The sequence below is a fragment of the Crocodylus porosus genome, unplaced genomic scaffold, assembly GCF_001723895.1.
Source record: "Crocodylus porosus isolate Cpor-Errol unplaced genomic scaffold, CroPor_comp1, whole genome shotgun sequence".
In the NCBI taxonomy this organism is placed as follows: Eukaryota; Metazoa; Chordata; order Crocodylia; family Crocodylidae; genus Crocodylus; species Crocodylus porosus.
In genome coordinates this window covers 37,050,636-37,074,679 of record NW_017728906.1, presented here as the reverse complement: position 1 = coordinate 37,074,679, position 24,044 = coordinate 37,050,636, and the positions used below count along the sequence as shown (strand labels likewise).

General features: G+C 41.6%; 1 long non-coding RNA gene across 1 annotated transcript in view; it reads left to right on the top strand.

The window, feature by feature from the left end:
- Positions 1–23,724, top strand: part of LOC109305803 — a 79,695-nt gene extending 55,971 nt beyond the window's left edge. Inside the window, exon 3 of the long non-coding RNA XR_002099723.1 lies at positions 23,614–23,724. This is a non-coding gene — a long non-coding RNA (uncharacterized LOC109305803). The remainder of the gene's footprint in view (positions 1–23,613) is intronic.
- The last annotated feature ends 320 nt before the right edge of the window (positions 23,725–24,044 follow it).

Genomic DNA, 24,044 nt, shown 5'->3' with positions numbered 1-24,044 from the left:
CTGGTCAGGCCGCAGCTGGAGTACTGCGTTCAGTTCTGGGCGCCGCACTTCAAGAGGGATGTGGACAACATGGAGAGGGTCCAGAGTAGGGCTACTCACATGATCAGGGCAGCAAGGCAGGCCCTACGAGGACAGGCTATGGGACCTGAACCTGTTCAGCCTCCATGAGAGAAGGCTGAGGGGGGATCTAGTGGCCTGTTTTAAGCATCATTTAAGGAATTTTCAAAGAAGCCAAAGGAGATGATTCTTATTGAAATTCAATAGGCATTGGGTGCAAGATTCCTTAAATGCTTTTGAAAATCCCAGTTGTAAGCCAGATCTAAAACAAAATGCTGAGCAAGAATACTTCCTGCAGGTGATTCCCTCTAAAAATGAAAAGCTTCCTAAAAATGGCTAACTTTCCCTCTCTTGGTACTGAAAATATCACTTAGAAAATAACTTTTTCTTTTATTGTGTAGTGTTTACTAACAGAAGACATTGGTGTCAGTTATACATAATTTTTGGAAGCAAAGGAATGCCCAAAGAAGACTGAGACTCTATCATTTTCTTCCTTTGTTCGTGCTCATGGTTTACACTCCTTTTCCTTGTTGTCATGGGTGACTGGTGCCTCCTAAGTCTGGGGGCGGGGGGGGGCACCTGCAGAAGCCATCAATGGTGAGGGTAGAGCTGGCAAGCATTCACACATGCCGCCGGCAGTGTCGGCAGCGGAGGCAGAGCTGGTGAGCTTCCACAGACACTGCCAGCGGCATCGTGGCAGGAGCAGAACTAAAGAGCTCCTGTGGACGATGCCAGTGGGGCCAGAGCTGGCGAACATCCGCAAACGCTGCCACCGGTGTTGGGAACGGCCCTGTCAGGGGGCACGTGCCCCCCCATGCCCCACCTACATGTTGCCTATGCTTGTCCTTATCTTTGTGTGCAATACTTTCATTTTCCTGTTTTAAGAAAACAAAAGTTTTGCTGTTACTGCTCATAGCCCCTGACACTTGGCTGCCAGGGGATACTATAATCAGGTGCACTGATCTTGTGTGCATTTATGTGTTGGGGAGGGGGTGGAGAGGTAGATGTTGCATTTGTCCCTGGACAAATCATGTCTGTGTTTGTTTGTCCTGGACCAGAAGTCCAAAGTGGTGCAAACACTTACTCTAGATGCCTTTAAGAAATGCTTGTATGTTTATCTTGCTGGGGTGGACTGACCCTAGCTGACTTCCTGCACCTTGAGCAAGGGCTGGACCCGATGATCTCACAAGGTCACTTCCAGCTGTAATGTCTATGAATCTGTAAGTGTTCCAATACTGGTGTGTACACATATCACCCTTCTAATCAGGGTTTAGTGATCAGCTGATGGCACTTTTCTGCTATTTATTCAATTATGTAATCCCAGGATAGCTATCAGATTATCCCAGCATAATCTGTCACCACTTATTTTCCAAGGAATGTTTTTTTTAGGGCTAGGAACATGGATGCCTGAATGATTGCACTTTGTCCTGAGATAAAATGGTTTATCCTGGCACAAATGCAGCATGTGTGTAGCCTGTGTGTGTGAATAAAACCCCTAGAAAATGTACAGTAAATGTGCTTATGTCACAGCTGTCCATGTAAACTGTACTCATATAAAGAAGAAAATATCCCTGAGAAGCCTTAATATAAGCCTCTTATTTGTTATGTGTGACAGTTGACATGTTGCTCAACATCGCTAGGGAGCCATCCCAGATGATCCAGGACTGAAAGCATGATCTTCTATAGCCTGGGCTAAAGAACCAGCTTCTTTAGCTAGTCCTGGAATAGATTCATATCCTTTGCAGATCAAGTACAGAAGGAGATTCATAGCATTCACTCTCCCAAGTGTGGTACAGATGTGCCTTCTGTAAAACAGAAATGCAAAGCAAGGTGGACTAGTTCTAACTGAAGAACAACACCTCAGCCAAAGTTGTTTTTAACTGAACAGGAGTGTTGGATAACAACCTTCTATAATGCAGTTCACCTTTTCATCAGGAATTAAGGGCCAACATTCTTCTGCTGCAAGTAAGCAAAACTCCATTGATTTCAGAACTGAATTTAGTCCCCAGATTTTATTTAAACTTATATCTTTTGAAGAGGAAATGGGAATCCTCTCCTAATGGAAGATTTTCCAATGCTAATCCCCAGCTCTCACTCTTGTGCAGCCTTTGATAAACTGGCCAGACTGGGGGCTCACCCCTTTACTTTGTTTTGTTGGAAAGAGCCAGCTACTAACCTGAGCTTCCAAATTTAGAAATAAACATTTATATTGAGAAATATCCAAAGCACATTCCTATGACATCAGATCACCTTCTAGCTTACTGCACAATGCACCATGTTTACAACTCTCTTGATATTCAGTGAGAGGTCACTGCTCAAGGGATGGTATTTTATATTTCAGTATAAATTACTGGTGCTTTAAATTTCAGCGGGGTAGTGGTGGAATAAATAAAAGCAGAGAAGTCTACTGTCAGCCCCTGGAGTTTGGCTTCAAGGGCAAGACCTGCAAACAGCCAATTACAGTTCTTAAACAACATGCACATGACTGCGTGGCAGAGCTGTGCTTGGGTGCACTGAGGTCTGGGCTGAGTTTGTAGCTCCTGCGTGCATTTTAGAGAACTCAGTAGACCCCACCTTGACATTTTCACCCTGTGCAACTGATCCTCACAATTCACAAAGGAAGCCGCACAGGGATTTTATATTTAAGCATCATTTTTCTCTTTCAGATAAAAGGTATACACCACCCTGATCCCTACCCCTGAGGCTTATCCTCCCTCAGTTGATTTAACAAAAATTTAAGGGTCGTGCCCCCCACCCCCTTGCTTTCTCCTTTGGGATCCTAAAATAGTGTGTAAGGAACGAGCAGCTGTCTTTGGAACTAATAAGCAGAATGCATGGTGACTTCATTAGTTACACACATCACAGAGTCCTAATCCCCCTCTCCCTGCCTATGTGTCAGCACTCCAAACCCCTTGCAGTCTGGCTCTTCCCTGGTAACTTGTTAAACACTTGTGTTCTCACAAAGACACAAACTGTGGCTACAGAGCAGACTAAACTGGATTTAATTGAATCTTTAGGCAGTGATTCACTAAACAAAGACTTGACTGTGTCTGACCTGGACTTCTCTCAGCAGGGAACTTGTGGGACAGTCAGCCTGGTTTAAACAAAGTTTACCAGTCTGGCATTGACTGAAGTTCAAGATCACAAAAATATAAGAAGCAGCAGCAGTGAAAAGGTACATGAATCATTTACCGTACCAGAGTGCTAACTTACACACTTTAGGATCAGTGTTTCCACCTTTAGGGCTAGAATAATATATACTGGGCATGTCTACATGAGACCCTTTACTGAGCATTAAACTAATCTAATGTTCAGTAAAGCATCACCATCTACCTGTGCACAGGACTTACTGCACAGTAAATTAGGCTAATGTGCCATTTGCTAGTACCAGGAAATACAGGTATGAAATTAAGGGCACATTAGCTACTGTGCAGGAGTGCACATGTAGCAGTTTGCTCCCAGGCAGCCCAGGCAGCAGCACCAAGCGGGGACATCTATCCCAGCGCATGGGCATCTGGTCTGGCCTCCATGCCCCAGGGAAACCTTGAGCTCCCCCTGGCTGTTGCAGGGGGGCCAAGCACAACAAGAGCAGCCATGAAATGGGCTGTTCCTGTAAGGTGCAGTTTGCTTCTGACAGGGGCACACATGTAGATGTGCACCCTGGAGCATTTTAATGTGCCTGAATTTTCTGCAAAGAAAATTCAGGCGCATTAAATGCATGTGTAGATACGCCCAGTGATGTTACACTTCAGAAAATATTAATTTACTCATAAGAAACAATTCCTGGTTATTTAACTTGTTTGACCAACCAAAAATAGCATGGACAGCTGATAGAACTTCAGCATACTACACACAACCAAGAAAGGAGTTTGCTCAGTTATCTGTGCCTGACATCATTTGTGTTCACTTGCTATCAGTGCATTATATCTACTTCAGCTCTGGCTGTCATACAAGTAATGGATCCATAATTTTACTGTTTTTAAAAACCCTGTGTGCTATCTGGCATTCAGGAAGGGTTGACTGAGTGAATAGGATGCTTTCTAGCAGAGTGAAGAATTGAGTAAATTTCAGCGACTGCTACCTATTTCCTGGGCTACTGTAAAGTTAAAAGTGATCAGGGCCACAGTGACAGTACTGCACAAAGCAAAACTAGGAGAAAGGTTCGATTTTTCTCCCAGAAGCTCATGACATTCTTAGCCCATCTTCAATCCCCAGAAGACAAAAATAAAAAGAGAAAGAGAGGGATGGCACAAGATCCACATTTGGGTTTTCACACAGGGACTGCCTTTAAAAAGTCAGTATTTGCCACCAGTGTCTGGAGTTATTTCTTGTCCTAGCTACAAAGGGAGGAAGGTTAAAAAAATTTGGAACAGTACTGTGTGATTATTATTAGCAAATGGTGATTCTCCAGTATCATTGTATATTAACTTTGGTAAAACAAATTCTGTTTTCCAAACTGCTTTATTATCAGAGGTGCTAAAAATTTTTCCATTGATTTTAAAGGGTTTTGAGTCAGGCCTTGCTTGTATATAAAAGGGAAGAAAAGAATAAATACGTTTTCACAAAAGAGCGCCCATGACTTTTTACCATATTTCTGTAAATTTTGCTCTTTTTACTAGGAACACCCGACCACTCTTAAATTGTGCAAGATGGCAGTCATAAACTTGCCATGCTATACCATGGCTTTATATCAGTAGAAACATCATAAAAAGAATTCTTAAGTTCAGAATTGACCCCAAATTAGTCATTTAAATCACAAATACATTAGCTCCAGTAGTTTCAATGGAAAAGCCTAACCTGTAGGATAGAAATGTATATTTCCTTTCATGTTAGTCAGAGTACAGATTTCCTTTGTGTATGTATCTTAGCCTGTGTGCTGAAAAAGAAAAAAAGACACTTCCCATGCTCTTATTTAAATTCTGTGCCACCTCACAGTACAAGGATGAGTAACCCAACTGAATTTTCCCCTCTAAGTGTGTCATGCATCAGACAACTAGAGTAGCTGATTGTTAAAAGTTTTTAAACGTTCATCCAGTTCATGAAAGAAAAAACAATGTCTAATGGCAGCAGCCCCATAAAGGAATTAAAGACACTGATGATGGCTTGCTGTTCCATCATTATTAATGCAGATATTCATTGTCTGGACTCAATTAGAGCTTGATTCAGTTTTCAGTGAGGGGTCCTCAAATGTGGAATTTGCCATTTGTTTTGCCAAAGCCTGAATATTTTGACCTTCGAGTCATACCACAAATTGTAATATTCTCCTGGATTTTATGGCGGGAGAAGGAGGGGGCGGGGAAAAGAACCAATGAAAGGAGTGTTGAGAAGGATTTGGATTCTGGAGGAATGTGGTCCTTAATTCTGGTTTCCTTGCGGAAGCTCATGTGTTCAGTTTGTCAGATGGTTGATAAAATTCTATAAACTGGAATAATGTAGTCTTGTTTGAACATGCCTAAGAACATAAGGAGAAAGAGGCACACTTCCTGACTTTACCTTTTATTAGACCAACTAAGAAATTGCAAAATTTATCTTTTTCTTTCTTCTAATTTTTTTTGTGATGTCTTAGATGGTCTAATAAAAGGTATCATCTCTGAACCAAGAGTTCTAGAGTTTTGCGTTTCCTTTTGTCTTGGACCAACACAGCTATCAAATACATCCCTGACACTTCCTGATTGGCACTGTCAAGTTGAAAGTGCAGGGGTGGGTTGTGCCAAGGGCCTCCTCTGACCATATGGAAATCCCAGAAATCTGAGACATCATCCTGGAAATCCAAGATATCATCCCAGAAATCTGGGACATTGCCTCCTCTCCCTGCCCCGCAAGGCGGTGAGGGCAAGGCTGCCTGCAACGCACTCCATGCTGCTCTGACTCCCAGCCAAACTGCACCCCTTGCCCCTGCATTTCCAGACACCCATTATACTTCCCAACAGCCTGTCAGGACCAGCTTCTGAAATCCAGGGCTATCCCAGCTAAAACAGGACATATGCTCACCCTAATTATGCCTTGCTGCAACTATGCAATAAGCCATCTGCCATGATTGTGAGGGCAAATGGAAGGCCATGGTCCCTGTAACTCCCTGCTCCGAAACAATCACTTTTGTGGAGACTAACATGGGCAGCCTTGCTCTCTAGTCTGAGCTCTTAAAATCCCTACTCTGTGTTCAAAATGACCTATGTACAAGTGCTTGAGAGGGAGAGATCCCTCCATCCTTCCCGTCTGTAACATGTTAGTACAGGAACAAATACAGTGTGACTCTCTGTGTCTAATATGAGGTCCAGGGAGTTCTTAAGTACTTTGGAAGAACAGACCATGATTGCATATGAAAAAAGGAGTGTGGCCATTTTCTCCTAAAATTGTCTGTGCTTCCTGTAGGCATTACATTTAGATTGGCCTAACCAGAGTTAGGTCAATCTAAATGCCCAAAGAAGTAGGCATTTGCTGTGTGTAAATCACCTAAAACATGGCACGCCCTATCTATTTCACCAAAGGAAGTGCGCTAATTTAGATAAAGGTCAGGTTAACCCAATCTCATGAACCTGAACATGCTCCCAGCACAGCCCTGGGGTGGTAAAGTCCAGCCACTTGCCCAAGGTCCAGGCACTGCACTATTCCCACTGGCTCCTGGGAGCAGCAAACGGCTGTGCACCCTACTCCCGTTCTACATTTAGGTGGCTTAAAATAAGGCACATGAATGTAGGCCAGCTGTGCTTGTACATACCCTATGCCTTCAGTACTCATTATGGTCAACAATATCACTCCAAATCTTTTTTTTTTTTTTTTTACACTGAGGCAATCTCTGATTAGAATACTATTACATCCAACACATATAAGATCTTGTTCATTCACTGAAGAATCATCAGTAGTAATTTCAACCCAAACGCTCAGCATCTGAATTCAGAATGCTCTGTAGTGGATTTATCTTAGACTGCAAAAATTATCACAAGTCACTGCTGACTCAGGCAGGGTTTGGGCCTATGAAATCCTGAATGTTCTGGCTCCCATCCTGCAAACTGGGAAACACATGTTTAACTTGAAGCAGATGAGCCCTCCTACATGCTCCCAGGAGGACATTTCACATGCTGAAAGTGAAGCGTCTTGGTGAAAGCTTGGCAGGAGCAGAACAAGACTGCTCAGCACCAAGCTAGATTAAGCCCACAGTGCTTTTCTTGTGTTCCCATAGAAATAGCATTACTGACAATAAACTATGACAGGACGGATTTTGTTTCATGTATTCACCTTTTGGATTTAACCACTGGATGACTTTGTGAAAGCAAGAATCCTTCCCTTTGCCTTCATTTCCCCATACACAGAGGAGGAATAATGCTGCTGACTTTCTTTGTAGAGTACTTTGAGCTCTACTGATGATAAGTAAAGTAGGAGATAAGAACTGTATATATCTATTCTTATTTATTATTGTTTGGAGCAAGTTATCTACCCAGTATGGGGAAAGGTTGCAAAATTTGTCCCCGAATACATTAATGTAACAGAGATAGATTTGTAGTTAAAATGTTCATACATTCTGCATAATGGATCAAGACTTGGGTAGTTGAGAGCCAATGTGACTTTCAGAGTTAATTGTATGTGAAATGCTACTTACTAGGAAAAGGATGAGAGAAGGTCTCTCGGACTGCAATGTTTGACACCTGCTTGTATGGGGTAGATCTTTTTTTCTTTCCCAGCTTTGTAAAAAGATGTGGGCTTTTTTTCTGTTTGTTGCAACAAATACACTCAAATAAAAGAATGTCTGAAAAAAGGTTTACAGAAAGTCTGCACAGTTCTCTTGATCTAAGTGATCCACTCTACCATCTTAGGGTAAGATAATGCACATTTTACTGATTCCATTACTTCCATTGTGTTGAAACAATAATTCCCAACAATTGTGCAATACTTTGTACAAAATCATCTGCTGTGTGTTCCTACATCATTTTTATTCTCATTTTAGATTCATATCATTAAAAGATATATTTCACTTAAAATATTTTTAAATGTTCCTGGTCAAATGTAGGTTTAACTCACTTGCCATTACTAATCTGAGTAGTCTTACTTCATGGAGTAATGGAGCTTTAAGAAAATATTCCTATTTTAGAAAGAGAATTCCATCCTTCTGGGAACAAACCCATACAATTCCAGCCACCATTCAAAACTTTCCCACTTAAGATGTTGAAATTTAGAATCCAAACATTAAGATGAATATTGCAATAATATTATTAAATGGGGAAGATCAACACCCATCTTGATACAAAGACTTTGTCATGTTCATTATTCCTTCAGACTTTTAATTTTTTTCTGAAAGGGTGATATTTTGATTCTTAAACAGTTAACTAGATTATGAATTAAGTCAAATAATATTTTAACAAAAGGATTGAGAATATGTTGGATTCAACTGCTTTATTTTTCTTAAAATTGGATTTACAGTATCAGTGGTTCTGATTCTCATTCATGATGTTTGCAAACACTTTCAGACTGCTTTGTGACACTAGAGAAATATGAGGAAGAAATGGTGTGAATGAGGAAGAGTTCTAGTGAGTTTAAGCTTCCCAGGTATATTCCCAGGTAATCTACGCTACTTAGAAGAGTCAAACTGAAGAGAAAGTATCAGTACTGCTAATAAAGAATTGTGTTGTTCAGTAGTGGAGGGCTAGATTTTCTTGCAAGTTGGAGGTTTTGGAACGTGTCCCTTGTCACCTGAAAGAGATGGGTGTTTCTGTATATTGTTTCTGTGTTATCCTGAAGCAAAGGAACTTAGGGGCAGTAGGCCACAGCAGTGAAATTCAGAGGAGTATTCTGACTTGCACCTGTTTTGGATCTAACACATTACGTTTAATTGCAAACTAGTGATATTTTAGGAGCACATTACCTCAGAATCCATTTTAAAGACGGCATGCAGATAATCTCCCAACAGTATTGAAACATGTGGCCATCCTACATTTCAAATGGGAAATGCACTGATGTCTCTTTAATGACACACAAAACCCATTGTTTAACTTTCTGCCTAAATCCTATGGCTTTCTCTTTGGGGTACAGAGTTATTAATACCTGGTCATTTCCAAGTTTTCCAACACTGCTGACATTGCCTTTTTAGATTTTGAGTCTAGTTTCTATATTTTCCACTCTTTGGTCTTTGCTCTTCAGGGTAGATTTGTCTGCCATATAAAACAAAGAGATTATTCCATCTAAATCTTTGGAAAGTTCTGTTCTTTGGCACAAAGTTGTGTTGTCTGATACTTCTTTCTTCTTAGTGCTGGATTTCTGGAAGGGAAACCCTTCCTATGAAGAGACTTAAATTTCCATCAGTCATAGGGAAAACTGTTCCCTTTTGGATACTGGAGGTTGGCTTGGAATAGATTGTTCAAAAGAAATAAAATTCCAGATTGTTTCATTTTGAACCCAAGCCTTTAACTTTGGGGTGGTTATTATTTCCAGAAAACACCTTGCTCTTGAAATTTTCTCAGTCTTTTCCAGAGTAGTGCATTGCATGTAATAACCAAGGCATTCAAATGGCTGGAATGCAGCAGGCATAATGAAAATAAAGCAGCTATCAGTAGGTAAATATTAATTTATATTTAACATAAAACAGTGTGATGCATTTCTATAAAAACACAGAATCAGAGCAATGTTAAACTGTTGCAAGATTGACTTTCCCCTAATTTGTTCTTCTGTTTCTTGACTAGGATGATTATTTAAAGGTGTCTTCTGAAATAGCTTAGAAAGTTATTTTATTTGGGATCTTTGCCCCTTTAATGTGGTTTACATGATTTACTTTCTCCTGATTGAAAATCAAGAGTGGTCAGATGCTGTTTGTAAGTCCCTAAGATGTAGCTAATGGAGACACTAGCTCATTCAGATTTCACATCAATGAAAGTGATTCACCCGCCATTTTCAATCTTAAATTCTTAAATTCACACATAGGTATTTTGGTCATAGACCTGTATGCATATATTTCTCTAATTTAATAAATGCACAGTGATGTATTGTATAACCTACATATACACCAGAAGTTTGCATTGTTCTTGTAAGAGTTGATGTAGCTACATCTTATTTTTTGAGTAGTCTCTAGATGAGTGCTTCCTAATATGGATGTCCAGAATCACTTACTAAACCTAGGATCAAAGGATTCTTGAACATCCACAGCTTCATTATCTAACTTTAATATCTCTGGTTGCAGTTTAAGCCTGTTATTTCTTGTTCATTCACCTGGGGACATAGGGAACATAGATACCATTCTTTTCATAACAAACCTTTCTATGTTTGACTGCTATCCACTGTACACTAAGGCACAGGAGCCTTGCTATGAAGAATCTGCCGAAAGTGGAGTGATGGTAGAATAAAGTGCCAGCCTTGATTCTTCAGATATCTAGAGCCGGTTGGTAGTGTTTCAGACCATATTCTTGCACTGTAGCCACCATGGCTAGAACTCACAGAATATCAAGCAGAATAGAGAAGTGGTTGCTCAAACTTTTGGCTCCACAGGGCAGATGAATGGAACAGGGCCAGTCCATGTCCTGGACAGAGCCCTGCACACTAGGATTAGGCCCTGGGAACCTGGTGCCACCCCCTCCCAGCTCCCTACACCAGGATTGGGCCCCCACCCCGCCCTATGTCCTGGAATCAGGCACCTGATCCAGTTCACAGTGCCCACGGCACCCCATGGGTCCAGAAATTTGGCAACAGGGGAGCAGCGCCACCCCTATCCCACTGCCAGATTTCCAGACCTGTGGGAAAGCCAGATGACACTTCACCACAGGCCAGATCTGGCCTGCAGGGCAGGGGTTGAGCACTCTTGGACTACAGCTGTCCTCTATGCCTCCTGCTTATAGTATATGCCTATTTTCTTTGAGAAATAAAAGCCTTGTCGTTTAGTGCAAACAAGGATGTAATTTCTTTTCCTTTGAGAAAACTCAAGTCTGTCGCATGACAAAATGCCTGCTTGCATATACTGCCTAAGCCCATTAGGCATAAGTAGATTTCTTTCAGTAGGCATCCTTACACTGAACCTTCAGGCAGATGAGGGCACAAATGATGAACTAGATCTCCTTTCTGTCAGTAGTACTAACAGAAGCCTCAGTCAGTTCTTTAATTATATTTCAACAGCTGTTTTTAAATATTTGTATTTCCTTGCTCAAACGTGGCTAACAAAAAAACTTGGTAAATGAAGAACACATTATTGCTTTTAACCAAAAAATACAAAGCTCTGCAACACAAGAAGCTGTCATAGACAAGCTGAGGCCTTTCCAAGAAAAATCATTTCCTTCCCAGACCTACATCATTGTTGATGCTACTCTGGATGATATGGAAAGAAAACACAGCATATTGGGGACTGGATTAAAAACCAAGGCCACAATCTATATTGAATTGCAATAATTCAAATTCCAGTGTTACTTGCCAGGCAAGAGTCCTGATAGTGGTGGGTAAATAATGATCCAGCTTGACAGTATCCACGGTGTGATCTCTAATCCAAAAAGAAACAACTTTCTCCTTCCAGTAGCAGCTTTTATATCATACAAGTAGCTAACGTGAAAGAAGAGGCAATGCCTGGGCTGGATGGGATGGATAACAAACTACAATGTCCTTTCACACATGCATATACACAATATCCTTGGCATGTCTGCTTCCAAACCTGTGTAAACATTATTGGAAAGGAGACTGTGATGATGACAATCTTCTTCTACTGCAAAGAATTTCTCCATGGGCATGTCTACACAAGAAGTTTACTGCACAGTAGACTAATTAGCTGTTCAGTTAAATGCTGCACATTTACATGTGCGCCCCTATTAGGCTGGAGTAAACTACTTAACTCCACAATAGGATAGTACTTGCAAGTACAAGTACTATCCTGCTGCCAAGTTTTTTATTCTGTAGCAGTGCATGTATAAAGGCTTCCCTCGCTGACTAGGGCATGAGGGTGCTTCAGTGAAGGGGTTGCCCACTGGCTAGCCCCACACTGAAGAACCTTTGTGCCCCATTCACCCCTTTGCAACATGTTTACCTGGGGGGAGCAGCCCCAGGATGGCAGGCTGATCCTCTGGGGCCCCTGCCAGGCAGGGCTGCTCTGACCCAGCTCAATGTGTTGTGGTCTCAGGTGCACTTGAAGACCCAGTACCTGGAAGCAATAAACTCCAGAGTAGTAAGCTATGGAGTTTATACACGCACATTAATTGCATCTGTAGACATACCTCCTGACATGTTGTAACATTAATAACTGCCTCAGCCTTTATAGATCATGTATACCATTGATAGGAATGTATGCTGAATAAGGTTATCCCATTTTTCTTTGGGGTGACACCAGCCCATAAACAAGCATTTGCTTCCCTCCAGCTGATTTCCAGTGGGAGATTCCATACTCATTTGCTGAGTGCATGAAGGGAAACTCCTCCCTATCTCTACATGGTAGTCATCTTCACTCTTAGTATGTCAGTAGAGATAAGAATGAAAGACCTTTTCAATCATGGCTGAAAGGGACCTCAACAGTACAGATGCAGGATGTGATATTCTAAATCTTCCCATATACATACTTACCCACTCTCTTTTGGAAAAACTCCAAAGGAGATTCTATAGCTTCATGGGCAGCTTGTTCCATTGTCTTTCTGTTCTTACAATGTGGGTGTTTTTCTTCTAAGATTTAATCTAAATCTATTTTGCTGCAATTTAAAACCACTGTTTCATTTTCTACTTCCTGTGGCAAAAGAGAATAGCTGTCTTGAAGAATTTTCATGGCTGCCATTCAAATATTTGAAAATTGCTACCACGTGCACACATGCATGCACACCTGTGTGTGTGTGTCTATGTCCCTGCCCTTATCTTATTTTTCCAAATTAAACAGATCTGGTTTTCTCAGCCTTTATTCATTTGCTTGACTTGCAGACCTTTTATCATTTTTGTTGCCTGCTCCTGTATCCTCTTCAGCTTGTCTATGTCCTTTTTGAATTGCATAACCCAGAACTGCACACAGTGCTCCAGTTGTGGCCTAACTCAGTGGTTCCCAACCTTCTCTTGCAGTGACCCACTGCCGGGAGTGGAGTGCAGTGGCAGTGGTGAGGGAGCTCTCAGCATGGGGTGCAACTCATCTTTTGTGTGCAGCACCACCAGCATTGTCCCCGCAACCCCCATTTGGGTTGCGACCGGAGGTTGGGAACTGCTGGCCTAACTAGTGCCAAGTATAGTGTTATTATTGCCTTCCATATCTGACATATAATACCTTCATTAATGCAGCTCTAAATTGTATTTGCTTCTTTTTATGACTGCATGATAACACAGGTTGAGTCTGTGAACCACTGTAACCTCAGGATTCTTCTTGGCAGGATTCGTCTGTATTTATGTTAGAGTACTTATCATAAAAATCCTAAGATCACTTAATTTTAACACTAACACAGAAAAAAACCCACCTCTCCTTGAGGTGAATTGGGAGTACCTCGTCCAGTTAGCAGAGGAACAAAATTGTCTCTTCTCACTGGCAGCTCCATTTTGCACTTCTATCCTCATTACTACCAACCCCCCTCTTACAAACCCCACAACTTCAAAGTCACAAAATTTATCCTCCTGGAAAGGCCCATTTATATCTGGGCAAGATATTTGATGAGGAGAGGGGAGCAAGAGCCATGATAAAAGGATTGGAACAGTATTGATTAGATGCTATCTGTAGGAAAGATGGCTAAGATAAAGCAAAATGTCTACAAATAGTTACATAACAGGAAAAGTGAAAAGTCTCAATTGCCATGGTTAGACAATGAGGCCTGAGGAAAATCTTATGCAGTTTTACCCAATTGTTCACCTAGAACACTTCAGCAATCGTACAAGTTCAGGAATAATTATCTTTAGAAATAATTGCAGTCAGACCAAAGGGATGGGTTAAGCCCAATATGGCTTCCCTCCTGCTGCTAGGTTTGATATCAGTGGAATAGCCCTGTCCACTAGCTCCTACTCTGGTACAGCAGAGATTAGCAGTTAAGCAGAGTATGACTAGACATAACCCCAAGACAGTGGTGTACTGATGTGGGGAATGAGGGAGCCATGACCCTGGGTGCCCTCCAGGGGGTTCACAGGCACTTCTGATTTCACCACCAGCACTTCCGGTTTCACCACTGGTGTTTCTGGGCTTGGCGATCGGCTGCTGGGGGACACTCCCCACCCCCTGCAGTGATTGACCATGGATGTGGGGGATGCAAATGCAAGTGTTGGCCCCTGGTCACCAGGGACCCATGTTATGCCACTGCCCCAAGAGCTGGCTCAGCATCTCAGGCTCTCCCAAGGCAGAGTATGAGCACTGCTCTTGGCCATGCAATCCAATGTGCCTGAACAAGAGCAGGGGCCAGGCCTTTTGTTAGTGACAGACCATGCGTGAGGAGGGAAGCCATAGAGACATGCACATACGCTTTTTACTATAATGCCTTGCAAAAATCATATCTAACAGGCTCTTACAAGAATCTCTTACAGATGCCAAAAATGTCTTTTGCAAACAAAACTGATAAGATAGAAACATCCTGGGTGTTAATGAAATGCATTACAAATAAAAATAACGTAAGAAACAAAGACATGGATGTGTCAAGATGAGCTGATGAAAATCATATAAGTACTGGCATTGAAAGCAAGCTGACATTCCTGCCAAGGATAAGCAAATAACCCAGTGTTCAGAGGCACCTGACAAAATCTTTTAGGAACTATTTGCCTGGGTTTTTTTAGAAGGATACACTAAAATACTGAACCTGGTATACTTTGCCCTTGTTTGCACAAGTGGAAGTGATGCATGTTATTTTATGAACTGCCAGATAGCATAGCACAGAATTGAGCTTTACCTCACTCTGCTGAATATACAGTTTTTCCAGTGCTTACCACTGTTACCCAAAGTACTGTTGCAAAAGAATTAAGGAACATTCACTTTTCAGGACATCTTCTGTTTCATTCAGCATGAAAATATCATTCCAGCCTCAAAATACCCAAATCCTGAAATACCACAATCTATATGAAGTATCCCAAAGAACACAGTACACCTTTTTTTAAAGGGGAAAAATAGTAAAGATGTAGGCCTTATTATTTATGTTATATAATGGTTCTACAACTGCAGGCCTGCTCTGCATGTTTTCAGCCTAATTTCTATAACAGATTTTCAATCCCTGCAGAAATGTCAAAATACTCAGAACAGATTCTGATCTAACATTGTAAAGTGCTCGTCCAAAATACTCTAAACTCTAACTTAGCATGACACCAACCTTTGGACTTGCTTTTAGTTCTCATTCCTTTTCAGCTTATTTGTGGAAACTTATAATTAGATTTTCCTTTTCCTTCTTTTTTCCCCCTAACTGATAAAGTACCATAAATCCTGGACATCATCCATGAGTGCAGTCATTTATGAATTCTGCTGTATTTTGCACATTGCACCATATGTAAGACAAACTAACTTGGAGGCACAGTTTCTTATTCCTGGCATGCAGGAGAGTCACTGAGAGATATCATATGGTCTCCTGGCAAAAGTACAAAGTAGCTCTTGCTGTTTGATCTACTGTCTTAAACTTAAATGCAAAATCTGATAATTGGGTCAGGCAGGAGAAGAACCTTACTAATAAAGCTCTTTTCATTTCCTTTTCCTATATTTCCTCTTTTCATCTTTTCTTTCTCTCTTTTTTGTTTGGTCCTGATGAGCAAGAATCAGTGGTTAACTCAAAGTTAGAACTGAAGCTTGGCTTATAGAGTTTCATCTCCTCCTGAATTCCCTTTCTGATCGTTGTCCTTTAATATAAGCCATTTTCTTGACTTCCCTGACAGTGCACTAACATCTTAACCAGGGCTTGCTAGGAATATATTTTTATGTTTGTTTTGGTTTCCATAAAACAAAAATCATGAGTACACCATATATCTTTGGAAAATTGCTGCCTCTCTAGGCTTGGCTTTCCTACGGGGCAAAAAAATGATTTCTGTGTTAAACTATTAAACAAAGACAGAGTACTTCAAAGAACACAGAAGATAAATTAAAGCTGAACTTCCTTTTCAAGCAGAATATCTCCTTAATATAAGAAGTCTGAGTCTCAGTTTGCTCAGCTGAGTGATTTTTTTTTCAACAGTAATACAAAACGTTTGTTCTGTGCTAGGAATAGCACAGCAAGAACATTTCATGGTAGTTTTCATGGCCCAAATCAGATACTTCATGGTTGCCCACATTATTGGCTCCTCCCTCCATGCAGGATTTTGCCTATATTTCATCCAAAATATGATACCCAAGCCCTGAAAATTACAACCAATTACTTACAAAAGGAACTCATGCTGTAAAATGATAGAAAATATGATGCTTTCTGCCTCTTATTTTAGTACATGAAGTCTTTAAAAATGTTAACTGTCTGACTGCAGCTTTCCGTGCTGGGTGGTCAGTTGAATAGATACATCACTTCTGATGTGATTGCATTAGAAAGGCTTTTAAATTGCATTGAAAAGGTCACAGATACAGATGACTGGTGGCCAAAAGTGACAGAAAAATAGCGATTTAATTGATCATTAAGCCTCAGCTATGGTGTACTTAACATACAGAATGGCCAGCCTACACAGGACTGCCCAGAGCAATCAGTTTTATTGCATTATTACTAGTATAATATTAACTGCCATTGGATTATTTATTACTCTGGCGGACCTGTGAGTTTTCTATATGTCATGCCTTCAGAGGCTTGGGAATGTTTTTAACACAGAAAATGAGTTCTGATTTGTGAAGAACCAAAGTAGATTCCCCCCCATAATATCATTGGCAAATACAGCAGTTGCTCAACTCTGGTCAGAGACGATGCTGACAAATCAGCGGCAGCCAAATGCAGAGGAAGAGAACTTGCATGTGTGGCTACAAAGGCTCTCGAAACTGCATCCTTGTTGACATTTTTATGGGAGTGACTGACTGATTATAGTGCTTACTAACTGAAATGAGTTGCTGATTTAGAGTTCATAAATAATTCTGTTACTCAAAGCAGGACCTCAACTGAAAAAAGACATTTTAGAAAAGCATATGCTAATATGTTGGTTTACAATACATATTGGGATAGGATATTTGGAAAAGACACAATACATTATATTTTCATTATGCATTCCAAATTCAGCATTATTTACTATATATTGGAGTATAAAGAGAGAGCATTAGCAGATGCTCATTTTCATACAGTAAAATATCAGAGACCCTGAAATCACAAGGCTAAAATATAATTAAAGAGCCATAATACAAGTGCCCAGTCTCCCATATTCATTCTCTTTCTCTCTCTCTCTCTCTCTCCTTTCTCCCCCCCTGTCCCTGACCCCACAGGTGTCCTAGGCATCAACAGTGTTTTTCTTTTCTTTCTTTCAAAAATATTTTTGTTACATTGCAATTTTCTTTCATTTGAGACCCAAGCCAAAGTTCCTTTAAGTCAAAGCAAAGCCTGTCATTTCCTGTAATGCATTTAGTCAGGCCCTTGAATATCTGTACCCCAATAGAAATTAAGAAAGACAACTGGGACCCCTTCCTACCACAGGTTGGTCTACCACAGTGGGGGCCAACCTGTTCAGCAGGTGAGAACCTTCCCCAAGTGCCACTCTACTCTTGTTCCCCTGCCTGCTTGGCTGCTCTGCTCTCTGTTCACTGCTCTGTCTACCACTGTGCTGCCTGTCTCCTCTCCAGTCTGCCATATGCCATACACGGAAGGATCATACCACTTGTGGCAGGTTGGCCACCCCAAAGACATAAGAACTACCACTTATTGAGTCAGACCATAGGTCTATCTTGCTCAGTATCCTATGCCACACATTGGCAGCGTGTAGATCAGGGGTGAACAAAATACAGTCTGTGGGCTGGATCCAGCCCACCAGCTGATAGCTGATTGGATCTAGCTTATGGGCAGGGACCCACCAATTAACTGTACCCAGCCTGTGGCTGCCCCTTCTGTGCTCCCCATGGAGCCAAGCCCTGCCCACTTTCTCCCAGGGTACCTCCCATGTTCCCAGGAGGGCCCTGGACCCTTGCCCCTGTCCTGGCCCTGGACAGCACACACAGCTTCTCAGCACAGCGGGGCTGGTGTTGCTGCTGCTGCAGCCACCTGGGAACCGCTCAGCTCCCCCCACCTCCAGTGGCTTCTCCTTCTGTCCCTGTTGCAGTGCTCCAGGCAGCAGGTAGGGAGGGGAAGTGGCTGTAGGTTAAGGGGAAGTGGCAGCAGGCAGGGAGGAAGCTGCAGCTAGGGGCTTCTGCCCCAGTATGCAGGGCTCCAGTTCCAGCTCCTGGTCACCTTCCACCCACTCCACCCTCCAAACATGATCAGCAGCCACCTGTGGGCTACTGAGTGGATAAAAGGCAGCCCACAAGGAAGCTGTGTGCTTTGGCTGGGGCTGGGGCTGGGGCCGGGGCCAGGGCTGGGGCCAGGGCCATGGAGGTTGCAGGTGGAAGCACAAGGTAGGTATAGGTGGGACCACATCCCGGGCTGCCTCAGGTGGGAGCAGCTGAGGCTTGGCCCCATGCAGTATGCCAGGAAGCAGCCACAAGACTGAAGGGAATTGGGGTGGACTTCACCCACACCACCTGGATGAGCTTTGCTGCATGAACCTCCTGCCCTTCACTTACCCCTGGCTAGCTCCTAGGATTCAACGCTTGGGCAGCCCCCCACACACACATACCCAGCCCACCCTACACACAGCCAGATCCCCTCCATACACACCCCATACTCCCCACATCCCACCACACACACATACACACTCCACCCATATACACCACACTCCCCCACACCCTCCCACATACAACCCCTAACCCCTCCCACACACAATATATAAGAGTAAGACTTTGTTTTAAGCTATTATGCAATTGTCTCTCTATACACTACTCAAATACACCCAAATCAAGATAAAATATTTTTTGAAATAAAACTAAAATACATTGTATTGATGCTTAATTTTAGTATATGATCTGTTTTTTATCTATACTTTGTTAAAATGATTTATTATGAAGGATTTTTTGTGAAGCCATCAACTCAACTGGTTTGGTGCTGTTCTTGGGGAGGTCCAACACCCTTGAAGCCCCTACCAATTGGTTGAGGATGATGGTGCAGGTAGTGAGAGGAGTCACAACCTTTCACTGCCTATGAGGTCATGCCTGTGCTTTGTGGCCTAGAGGACAGAACTTCTGTAGCCCCAGGGGTGGACCATGCACTGTGATGGAGGGGTAATGTTTTCCAGTCAAGGGGTGGACCTTCAGATCTCAGGGATCATATGATAAGAGCAGAGGATTCTAGGACCAACATGGCAGTGAGCAGGCCAAAGATTTGGTGTCAGGTGGGTGGGTCTTCTTATATCATGGACCATATGGCAGAGCAGAACCACCGGTTCCAAAATGGCAGACTTGCCAAAAGGAGTACTTCCACGGCAAGGGGAGGGACTTCCAGTGGCAAGGGTCAGGGGTTAGGGATGGGACTTAGAGTCTCAAGTTAGCAACCAGGGGGCAGGACACCTTCCAAGGGGTGGGGCTTAGCAGCTTGGTAAGGGGTGTACCCTTGCAGCCCTCAACAGCTCACCAAAACTCATTAAGCACTGCCAACCCCTGCCAGCCCACCTTTGAATAATTTTATGTCATCCAGAAGTTTCACCACCTCATTACCCACCCCTTTTTCCAGGTCATTTATGAATATTTTAAACAGCACTGGTCCCAGCACAGATCCCTGGGAGACCCCACTTTTTACTTCTTTCCATTCTGAAAACTGACCATTTATACTCACTCTTTGCTTCTATCTTTAAGTTAATTTCTGATCCATGAGTGGGCATTACCTGTAATCCCATGACTATCTGACTTCATTGAGAGCCTCTGACAGGGGAAAAAGCACTTTCTGGTTGTTTAAATATGTTTATAATAGAAAAAGAAGGAAAAACAAACAAACAGGGATGTGATAAAAATATTAACAAACATCCCTGAAATATTTATTTTTGTCTTGTGCATGTTCTCTTCTTGCCCTTAGGAAGCTATTAGCTGAGGATAAACTGAGTGAATTCAGGTGGAATATGTTGTTAATATATTTCTGCCTTCTAAATGACAATTAAAAAAATATTCTTCCTATCACCTATACATTAACCCTTTTCACCTCTGTATTTCAACTGACTTCATTCCCTCTTGAGTGCACAAAATTGGTAATTTATAATATATGAATTACATGTGGGTGTCCAGGATGATTTTCATAAGTGGAAGAAAGTTATTTCATTAGCAATACAGGTATTAAAATGGTGTGGTAATACTACCTCTTTTTCCCCACCTTTCCTGTTTTTAAACTCTAAACATTTGGCATTAAGGATTGTCTCTCACATGAGTTTGTCCTGTGCCTTGCAAAATACAGCTCCAATCTCAGCTACGGCCTCTGAGCAGTACTGTAGCAGAAATAATATTCTCATACCTGTAGCTCTGATAGACTGGGTACAGACATTAAGGGAGGTTAGATCAAGTTTAAAATCCTCATCTAAGGTAAATTGGCATGGTGGGGCTATGAGAAGGGGTTGGTGGATCAGGGAAGGATCAGAGGAGCAGGAAGGGTCTGCAGAGGGTTGATGGGGTCCAAGAGGGTTTGGCTGGATCATGGGAGGTTTTAGGGTCCACATTGGGGTTTGAGGAGGACCAGGGGCTCCCCAATCCCCCTGGTGAACCTTTTCCCCCCTGTTGCCTGTCCCTCCTCCTACAGGACTATTTTTAGCCCCACAACCTCTCCTGGTGAACCTGCTCCACCATCCTGCCTGTCCATCCTGCCAGCAAGGCTTACTTCTTTGGCTCCCAGCATTGGCAAATACTGACAAAACCAGCACCAGGAGGAGATTGTGGGATTGGGGGTTACAGGGGGAGGGGAATGGGCCAGGGGGATAAAAATAGCATGGTGCCAGGGGGTCAGGTATGAAAGACTCAGCCTTAGGGCTGGGGCCAGAAGCTGCACTGGAAACTGTACAAAAGTTTGGGAAAGTTAGATCATTCTAAAAATGGCCGACTCAATCTCATTTAAACTACCTCTGAGGTAGGGTTAACTTTTAGACTGATCTAACCTTCCTGGAACTTCTGTACAGTTCACGCTTAAGTAGACCTAACTAGGGATCTAAGTGTAAGATCCATACTGGGGCAAACTAGGTTAGGTCGCAGTGCCATTTTTAACGTAATCTAACCTCCCCCTAACCTCCCCAAATGTCCATATGCACCCATAGTATCGTCCTCTTGTAACCACAGCGATATATATATATAATAGTATTTTATAACAGATGCATTACTGCACCTTGGGGTAAAGACTCAGACCTCCCAGTAAGTCTTTTTACCACCCCACCCCCACAAACTATCTTTGTCATGTTGACAATGACCCTTGTTGGTAGTATGGGATATCCACAGAAGCTGACCTTGGAAAGTCTGTTTCACTTTTCTAAAAGTACCTAATTTAGACTATATTGAAGGTATGCTGCTCTTTTATTGTCTTTAATGGGTTTTCAGCAGAGCTGAGGGGGGAATGCTTTTGCTGTCCTGTGAAAATCTTTGAGTTTTCAAAAATATTTCTGTTCTCGGCTGGGATGAATCCCAAGACCTTTTAAAGACTTGTTTGTGTGCAGGAGAGAGAGAAAAAGAGAGAACACCACATGCCAAAATATCCAGTTCCTAGGCAGCCTTGGGAGACCAAATTTCATGTCTTTGTTATGAATGAGTCAAAATAATGACTTGAATGAACCATAGTTTACTATGTGACATGTAAGTGTCCTGATTACTAGGTTATTGCTTATCCTGTGGAGGATGAGTCCCTCTTTCCTCTTGTGACCAGAATTCTCATTACTGTTAGAAAAGTTCTGATTGCTCTAGCTTGGGGTCAGGCAATAATCTGCCTTTTTGTCCTTGAAATAATATAGAAAATAATATCTAGAGAAGGAAAAATAATGTAAGAATAAAATCTCTGGCAGGGCTTGAAGTGCTAGATTTGCAACATATTTTAGATGACAGATACATGTGAACATCTGAATTGGAGACCAATTGTATTTTGCGAATTTTCCTAATGCATCAGTATGATAAATAGCTGTGTTAAACAACCAACTATTGATCTAACCTTAGTCTTACATAATCCTCAAAACATCATGCCTTTTGGGTGTGCAAGAGAAGGTTTGTTGACTGCACATTAAGATAAAATGAGAAGAATATGGTACACACATACTGGACATATCTACACAAGACGTTCACTGCACAGTTGACTAATTAGCTATGCATAAAGATCTCAGCACCTACATATGCATTCCAATTAGGCTGGAGTAAGCTAATTAACTCTGTCACAGGGTAGTACTAGTAAATACAAGTTCTGTCCTGTTGTTGAGTAAAAAACTCCACAGTAGTGTCTGTGTAGATGCTGGCTGAGGGTGCTTCAATTTGTACTTATTTGATATTTCTCCCTTTACCAAAACCAAAGGTCTTAAACCAAGGTGGAGCTGTAGCCAGCCAGGACTGTTATTTAGCATGATGTTCCTGTTATTTTGTTCTGCGTACAATGTTGGCACCCCCCACATTTTGTGTCCCTAGGTGACCTGCCTAGTTCGCCTAATAGTTGGACAGGCCCTGTCTGTAGCTGGTGCTGTTTCACCCAGTTCCCACACGCTGTGTCTAAATAAACTGTGGAGTTTATTGCTCTGGAGTTTATTGCTCCCAGGTACATGTTTAAACAGTGGGCCTGAGAGCAATTAATTCTGAAGCAGTAAGCTTCATAATTTATTCAGGGGCTGTAATTGCACATGCCGATGTACCCATTGTCATGCTTTTCCCTGGTCCCCTTCCTTCTCACTTTATATCCCAACATGTTTGTGATCCTTCTATATTGTTCTCTCTTCCTCAGTTGTAAATTATTTTACATCTGACTTGTAAACTTGTACAATATAGGAGGATAAAGGAATATAGTGAACCAGGAGCGAGAGCTAAATAATAAATGGAATAATAAATGGTTACTTTTATTTGTACTGACTTTTTATTATATATTTTACAAACACCCAGAACATTTTAGATAGGTATAATATGCTAATTGAATTAATAATTACATGAATACACAATATTATTTATTCTTTAAAACTCTTGCCTTCTTATCCATAACTTGTGTCTTCCACTTTGGGTTTCTACACCATTGTTAGAGGTCTGAAAATTTAGAAAGAACTGGTGTAAGATTAATATCAATAGCTATGCTTTTATTGGTGTTATAAATAATAAGCTATCAAAGTGAAAGTATTTGAGCATACAGCAGTATGCAAAAGAATGAATATATTACATCATATTACACTGTCACACCTACTTAATAGCAGTGTGTTGTGTGCGTAGAAATGCAAAATATAGTCATGTAAAAAACAAGATGGTTTCTAAAGAAATTACTGTATCTTTAGACTTTTTTCTTTTTTCTCTTCTATAAATGGTTTTTCATTCTTTTGCAAAAATGTCACATGCAGTTTGATAGAAAGCCACCTTTCTCTTACAATTGAAATCTTTTCAATGGAAAAGAACCTTGTTGAGAAGACAGTTCTCAAATCTAATTTTAAAAATAGAGAAATGTGTTCATTTTAGTATTCCTAAGAATATTTCACACTTCCATCTATTTACAGATGGCAATCTGTCATTGGGGATCTCCTCCATAACACCTGTGTGTTAGCAGTATTCTTTGCATGGAAGGCCGACCCTTCAAATAAGGTATATCAAGTGCATAATGAAGAGTAATGGGCAGTGACATGTTTTTTCCAGTTACATAATTCAGTGCATCATGATATTTGATAGCCTGTTCATGCACGCACTTCATCCCACACTCAGGATTCCCACAGATTTCACCAAGTATTTAATCAAAATGACCTGTAGGCTCATTCTATAACATAAATCACCATAGACCTCTTAATTGTGATGTGATGGCCTTATCTTGCTTCACGAATGAAAGTAAAGAAGCTAATTCATCAGAGAAGCTAACAGTTCACTGCAGATTTGTCAGTAATCTAAAGGGTTTGCTTGCAATGCAGAGGGTTTTAATAAGTGACAAATAGAGCAG